Source organism: Lampris incognitus, chromosome 7 (assembly GCF_029633865.1).
Source record: "Lampris incognitus isolate fLamInc1 chromosome 7, fLamInc1.hap2, whole genome shotgun sequence".
In the NCBI taxonomy this organism is placed as follows: Eukaryota; Metazoa; Chordata; class Actinopteri; order Lampriformes; family Lampridae; genus Lampris; species Lampris incognitus.
The window spans coordinates 23002886-23011029 of NC_079217.1; positions in this window are offsets into that span (position 1 = coordinate 23002886).

An 8144-nucleotide genomic window follows, 5' to 3' on the forward strand; every position below is an offset into this window, starting at 1 on the left:
AGCACCAAGCCCCTCCCCCGAGGCGTCAGTCTGGAGCAGAAAGGGTAGGCTGTAGTCTGGATAGCCTAACACTGGAGCAGTTGTCAATCTTTCTCTCAGTGACTGAAAAGCCTCCTCACACTCATCAGTCCAGACAAAGGGCGGGTCAGGCACTAACCTCTTCTTCCCCCCTCTCCGTTTCTTTCTAGGGTCACCAGCGGTAAGGCGGTACAGGGGCGCGGCCAAGGTAGAGTAACTGCACACAAACCGCCTGTAATATCCGGTGAATCCCAGGAACTGAAGCACCTCTTTACGATTCGTGGGCCTCGCCCAGTCCTTGACTCTGCTGATCTTCTCTGGGTCTGTCCTGATGCCCTCCGCAGACACCAGGTGACCCAAGTAGTGCACCTCCTTTCTCACAAGCTGACATTTGGAAGGCTTCAACTTCAAGCCATGCTCCTTCAGTCGATCGAACACCAGCTGCAGCCTCTCCAGATGCTCATCAAAGGTTTTAGAGAATATGATCAGATCATCAAGGTAGATCAGGAGATGGGTGAAGTTCAGATCGCCAAAACAGCAGGTCATGAGTCTCTGGAAGGTGGACGGAGCGTTTTGAAGGCCGAAAGGCATTCTGTTGGCTTCAAACAGCCCCATGGGAGTACTGAATGCTGTTTTGTGTTTGTCCTGCTCCGCCACCTCTACCTGCCAGTATCCAGATGTGAGATCAAGTGTTGAGAAATACTTTGCTTGACCCAGAGCCTCCAGGGCCTCCTCTATTCTGGGCAGTGGAAATGCATCTCTTGTGCTGCAGGCGTTAAGCCTTCGGTAATCGATGCATAATCTTAGTGATCCGTCTTTCTTGGTAACAATCACTACTGGCGAAGCATATGGACTCTTACTAGGCCTGATAACCCCTGCTGTTTCCATTTCTGTCAGCAACTTCCTCACATCCTGCCACTGTGAAGGGGGAATCTTGCGGTACGGGAGTCGAAAGGGCTTTGAGTCGACCAGGGGGATTTCGTGCTGCACTGTTTTTGTGTGGCCGTAGTCCATTGAGTGCTGTGAGAACACCCCCATATTCCTCTCCACAAGCTCTTTTAGGAGGGCGCGCTGGCGCTCATTCTCCACTGCTGCCTCACTTATGTCCACCCCACCACTGCTCACAACTTGGTGCAGACACCGGTATGTCTCTTTGTTCTCCTCATTTTGATGACAACCCTGTTCCGTGGCTGAAAAATCCACAACACTGTCCACCAGGAAGGCGCTGGCCAGCTGTGTGTGTGGTTTGATTGTGACAGTTTGTTGGGACAGGTTCATCACTCTGACAGGAGCACAGCCTTTCTTCACATCTGCAAGAACTTTGGCGACCATAAGGTCCTGAGGAAGCCGAATGGAGGCGTGGCCTTCAATTAGCGCTGTGTATGTCTTTCTTTGTGGGCCAGTTTTGATTTTGCACATTAAGTCCATCTCTTTCCCTCCCGGGATGCGTATTTTACGGCCAGTGTACACAGCAGGGCCCACCATGTCGTCTGCTCCTGTATATTCAGTGTTGCCAGTTTCCAGTAAAGCTGTGTACCACTCTGGATGGCTTTCCTTCACCCGCTGAAGATATTGCTCCCCATAGGTTGCTTGGAGGTGCCTCCTGGCGGCACGGACGACATTAGTTCCCACAAGCAGTGGGACGGAGGAGCGATACTCGGAGTCAGGGACAACAAAAGCTGGCACTCTCTGGAACTCTTTCCCCAGCACTTTCAACTTAATACGCAGGACACCAGAGTAAGGCCCATCCTGACCTGCTGCACCTGCTATGGGTATTTTAGAGGGCCGTAGTTTCTGTCCATGGAGGTCAGGGTGGTTGCACCAGTATCCGTGAGTAATACTGGTTACCTGAGAGCCGGAATCGATAAGAGCCCTGCACTTTAATCCATTGACTTCCACCTCACCCTCATTCCTGGGACCCACAATAGGAATGTCCTCTACTCCATCATCAGTATCGCTCACCTGCAGTGGGGGGTCTTGCTGCTTGCCCATGGTTGCCCCAGTTACCACAGGCTCTAGGCGTTTAAATGCTGCGTTGAGTGGGGCGTGGTGCTCTCTGCGGAGGTCGCAGGCTGGGGTCGGTGAGTCCAGGGCAGACTGGGATCTGGGAGCACCGCTCGACATACTCGGGCTATATGCCCTTGCTTCCCACACCGGTAGCAAACAACACTGGAGCCCTGAGTAACTGTTCTGGGAGATGGTTGGGGCCTTAGTGGGGGTGCAGGGGCTGGTGCAGGGGTAGGTGCAGCAATTCTCAACTCAAGGTGAGCCAACTTGGTCACCTGTTCTTCTTGGCTAAGAGCTAATTTCTTGACCATATCTTTAAGCTCTGTCCACTCTGAAGTGTGTTTTGACCTCTCTGACCTCATATTGGTATCACATTCTGATGTGACCTGCACCTGGGTGAGCGCTTTCTTTGTCTTGTGTTGTGACTGGAACTTCTGAGTCTCTTTTGCAAGGTTTCTAAGCTCTGCTTGCAGCTCCCGGAAACTCCAAAGCCTGGGCTTCACTGGTGCGATCCTTGCATACACCATCTCATCCATAAGCCCTCTTAGAAACTGTCGAGTGAGTTTACTATCACGATCAGGAAATTGCCTGCCCCCTCTCTGACTTTCCTCTACCGCTCTCAGTGTTGCCTCCAGAGCAATAGCATAAGAGCAGGCAGACTCTCCGGACCTCTGGCTGCGCTCATAGAAGTCGGCTAGTGGATCAAGTGAGCCTTGTGTGTCGCTGTATTCAGCCCTGAGCTCCTCATACGCCTTCTCTGGAGTCTGGTCGTGGGGGGGTAGGTTCAGGACTAGCTTCCTGGCCTCACCGCTCAGGTGTCACACAACAGTCAAAAAGCGGAGGTGTGTGGGGAGCTCGATTGCCTCCAGAAGGTACTGCATATCACGAACCCAGTCTTCTACAAGTATTTTGCTGTCTGGATTGCCAGTGAAGATTTGGACATTTTTTACCTGATGAGTTTGCATGAACCCACCATATGCAGCTGGTGGAAGGGTTGTGTTTGCTGCGGCTCTGGCGGCAGCATTCATTGGGGGCTCATACGGACGTGGGTGCATGTGCGGGGTGGTGGATGGGTGTTGTGGGAGTGTGTTGTGGTACATGACCGCTCGAGGGTCTGAGGCAGGGGCTGTGTGGTTAGGGTCTACATGTTGCACTGCTAGTGGGGTGGTCACCTCTTGGGGGTAGAGGGCAGCAGGCTGTGACATATGCAGCTGGGGGATTGATCCATGCTGCAAAATTTGAAGGGTCTGGCCAGTAGAAGAGAGGTAGCTCATAATGTTCATCATTGGTGGCATGTGAAAGCTTGGCATGAGGGCCTGGGGCACAGGGGGATTATATGCAGGACCAGTGTAGACCTGGGGTTTAGGCTCGGCAGCAGGGCTTTGGTAAGGAGGGGTGTCTGGGTGAGTCATGGTCGGCCGCTGTACAGTTTGCATTTCCGTGGAGGTGGGGCACGAGAGGCTGTGAATGGGCAAAGGGTGTGTGTGCTGGTTCACACTGGCTTGGGCCGGGGGATTAGGTTCCACTAATATCTGTACAGCTGGAAGGGATGCACTGGGCAGGCTGTAGTCTGGCCTGCTGTTTTGGTGGATTGGTTTGGCAGCTGGGCTGCTGTCAAAACATAGTGAGGGTGCTTGCATTGGAGCTCTAGAGGCTGGCAAGGTGGGTGCATGAGCTGGAGTGGAGTAGTGAATAGGGTAAGGTGACAGTATTGGGGGTAGTGGAGTGAGTGGTGCACTTAGTCCTGGGTATGGGGGCTGCTGACTGCTGTGGTGGTCTTGAGGGAGGATCAGCTGTTGGGTGGTGGTGGGGCTAGTGAAGTAGTTGTTAAGCTTTGGCCTCACTGATTGCTGTTGATTTGCAGCACTGGTGGTTGTTACGCCCTTGCTTGAAAGGTGGGGTTGTGTCTGGGCTGGAGTGTCACAGTTGTGGCTGGCTGTGGGTATCGGGGGCAGTTGGGAACCCGGTGTGGCAGCAGAGGCACCTTCTTGCTTTGACTGATAATCTGCATAGTCACTGAACATTTTGATATATTTTTTTCTAAATCACTATGGCTGGTGTAACTATTGGTGTCAAAACAGATGACTATTAATGATTCACTGTGTTCACAGAATAAGTTTAGCTGTGTATGCAAAATCTCCCCTTTTTTCCAGTAAATATATCAAAAAACAATAATCACTATCAACTCAAAACTCACATTAAACTTGAGTCAAAATCAGATGGTCAATACACAACCCTTAACCAAAACCAAAAAATTATGAATGATATATATCAGCTTAATGTTAAACACAGTGTTCCTATAGCAGGATCTCACATAGCACACTTTTACACAACTCAAATAACAGTTAAGTTTATCGAAATATCATAAAAAGTCCTCAAATGGATATAGCAAGCTTTCAACAGTCTTTAAAGGATATTTGAAGAGGTGAGTATCTTGCCAATGCTGCAACGCCGATGACAGTAGTTCAGTCCACCACACTGTCCAGTCACTGAAGGTAACGCAGTTCAATGCAGCAGCAAAGGCGAGGGCGCGAGTCTCTGTATCTCCTTGGATCTCGAAGCACCACGATCCGGGTCACGGCACCATGATGTAACCCGCACTTTGCGTTCGGCCGTCGTCTCCCTACACGCCCTGGGACTCTGCGTTGTGTTTGTTGTAGTATGATGTTTGCGTGGAAAAGGAAGGAGGCGGAGGCGTGGGATCGTGGCTGAGACCTGGACACTTTACTGGCACTCGCTTACACTTCACCTCTCATCAATCAGCTGGCCGCTGGCCTCATCATACTCACAGCTTCCGGCAGACAAACAAAAAACCATGTATAATCTGCTCAAATAATACTGCATCCTGCGTTATATGCTATGCTAATGCTCAACAGGCTAGCCAACACTTTTTGTCACATTTCTCTTGCCAAATACAATGTTCGACATCAAACTTTAACTAGGTTATAAGCAAACTTGTCTATTAACACCACAGAATAAACAGTTAGACAATATGTGCGATATAAATCAATATTTTTATGATAATGCAGACCGCCAGTAACACTGCTCACCTTCCGGCAGACAAACAAAAAACCATGTGATCAACGTAGCCTTTTGCCCGGGACAAGACTTAGGGGTACGGTGTTGCAAGAGGGACAAACATCGCCATTTGCGGCATTCCCAGGGGAACATACAGCGTAACAGTGCCACCCTGTGGCGGATTTACATTACTACCTTACATCCACAAACCAAACAAGTAACCCTACAAAACACACCATGTGCAATATTTGCAAGGAAAAAATAGCAAAAAAGGATAGATAAACGCTCACAACCGTCTGCGCCGCACGCTCACTTCCGCTCAGAGAGAGAGAGAGAGAGAGAGAGAGAGAGAGAGAGAGAGAGAGAGAGAGAGAGAGAGAGAGAGAGAGAGAGAGAGAGAGAATGATCTGGTGCACCTGTTTCCACCCAAAGAAGAGCTACAACAGCACCTTGATTTCCTGCACCAATTCTCCCAGACCTGGGCTTGACAGTGCATCTAACCAAGACAAAAATTGTGATTAAAAAAAAAAAAACAATCTCCAGAACCACAAATATAAACTCTTTCTAGATGCAATTGCTCTAGATCATACAAACAAAAGACAAAAAACAAAAACTATACCTACCTTGGCCTAAACATCAGCACCACAGATAACTTCACCAAAGCTGTGAACGACCTGGGAGACAAGGCAAGAGGGATCCAGACTAGCTTGGTCTAGTCAGAAAGGCTCGAACTGATGAAGCCTCTTGAATGAGAGGCGAAACGTCTTCACGGATATATAACCAAGTCCAGTTGCACTTGATTCAATTCCTTTGGATAGCTATGACCTGGATGAATGAGAACATTCACAGACAAGGCAAGAGGGACTTTTTAACGCCATCAAACAGAACATCAACTTGGACATCCCAATTCAAATCTGATTTAAGATATTGGACTCTGTTATAGAACCCATTTCCCTTTGTGCTTGCGAGGTCTGGGGTCCACTCACAAACAAAGATTTTACAAAATGGGACAAACACCAAATTAAGGATCTGCATGCAGTATGCTGCAAATCCATTCTCCACGTCCAACGGAAAATACCAAAATAATGCACGCAGAGCAGAATTAGGATGATATCCACTAATTATCAAAATTCAAAAGAGAGCACGCTCCATAACAAAGCCCTCACCTACAGAGAGCCTCTAGAGAGGAGCCCCCTCAGCTAACTGGTTCTGGGACTCTGCTCACAAACACAAGCAGAGCCCCTCAGACAGAAACCCCATTAGACTAAACCAAATTATAAGAAAACAAAAAAGAAAACAATTTGACACACTGGAAAGAATCAACCAAAAACCATAGCAAACTGGAATGCCATTTGGCCCTAAACAGAGAATACACAGTGGCAGAATACCTGAGCACTGGGACTGATCCAAAACAAAGGAAATCCTTGACCATATGCAGAATCAGTGAGCACGTGCTTGCTGTGGAGAGAAGCCGCAACAGGCAGCCCTGGCTCTCCAGACAAATCAGACTGTGCACCCACTGCACGCAGCAGGAGGTGGAGACTGAGCTGCACTTTTTAACCACCTGCCAACTGTACCAAGACATCAGAGACATATATACTACCCACAGATTACAAACACCCCTCCGAGAATCGCCACCTTAACATGATAGAGGGGTTTGTGTGTTCTGGTAATCCTGGAGGCTGTGTTGTCGGGGGCAATAGCCCCTGGTAGAGTCTCCCAAGGCAAATTTATCCCAGGGGAGGGAACAGACTAAGAGCGATTCCCAAGAAACCCAATGAAATTACACCAGCAGAGTTACAGCACCTCACATGGAAAAGGGAAACTGGGGCCCCCACCTGGAGCCAAACCTGGGAAGGGAGGTCACCGGTGAGCATCTGGTGGCCAGGCCTTGGCCCATGGGGCCCAATCGAGCCCAGCCCAGAAAAACAACAACAACACGTGTGGACCCACCACACGTGGGGATGAACACTGGAGTAGGGTGCGATGCAGGCCAGGCGGCAGGCAAAAGAGAGGACCGGGGCGTGCCGATTTCCGGCATTGCAGATTGGTCCTCGGGACATAGAATGTCATCTCTCTGGCAGGGAAGGAACCTGAGCTGGTGTGGGAGTTGGAGCAGTACCAACTAGATGTTGGGCTCACCTCCACACATAGCATGGGCTCTGGTACCAATTCCTGGGGAGGGGCTGGACTCATTACTTTTCCATAGTTGGCCAAGGTGACAGGCGCCGGGCAGGTGTGGGGATACTCACAAGTCCCTGGTTGAGCACCGCCATGTTGGAGTTCTCCTCGGGGAATGAGAGGGTCACCTCTATACGACTGCAAGTTGCTGGGGGAAAGGCTCTGACTGTTGTGTGTGCTTATGCACTGAATGGCAGTTTGGAGTATCCGGCCTTCTTGGAGTCTCTGGGTGGTGTCCTGGATAGGGCTCTGCCTCGGGACTCTGTAGTTCTGCTGGGGAACTTCAACGCTCACGTTGGCAATGATGAAGAAACCTGGAGGGGCGTGATTGTGAGTAACGGCCCCCCTGATCTGAACCCGAGTGGTGCCTTGTTATTGGACTTCTGTGCGAGTCATGGATTGGCCATAACAAAAACCATGTTCCAATGTAAGGTAGGTCCTAAGTGTACTTGGTACCAGAACACCTTAGGCTGAAGATCGATGATAGACTTTGTGGTTGTATCATCTGATCTGCGGCTGTATATTTTGGACACTCAGGTGAACAGAGAAGTAGAGCTGTCAACTGATCACCACCTGGTGGTTAGTTGGATCTGATGGAGGGGAAGGCTGCCAGACAGACATGGCAAACCCAAACGTGTAGTGAGGGTGAACTGAGAACATCTGGCTGAGGCCCCTGTCCATGAGGTCTTCAACTCCCACCTCCGGAAGAAGTGTATCCTAAGGGAGGCTGGGGACATGGAGTCTGAGTGGACCATGTTCAAAGCCTCTATTGCAGATGTGGCAGGCAGGAGCTGTGGTCATAAGGTCATTGGTGCCTGTCGAGGTGGCAATGTAAGAACCCACTGGTGGACACCGGCGGTGAGGGAAGCTGTCAGGCTGAAGAAGAAGGCCTTTCGGGCTTGGTTGGCCCAAGGCTCTCC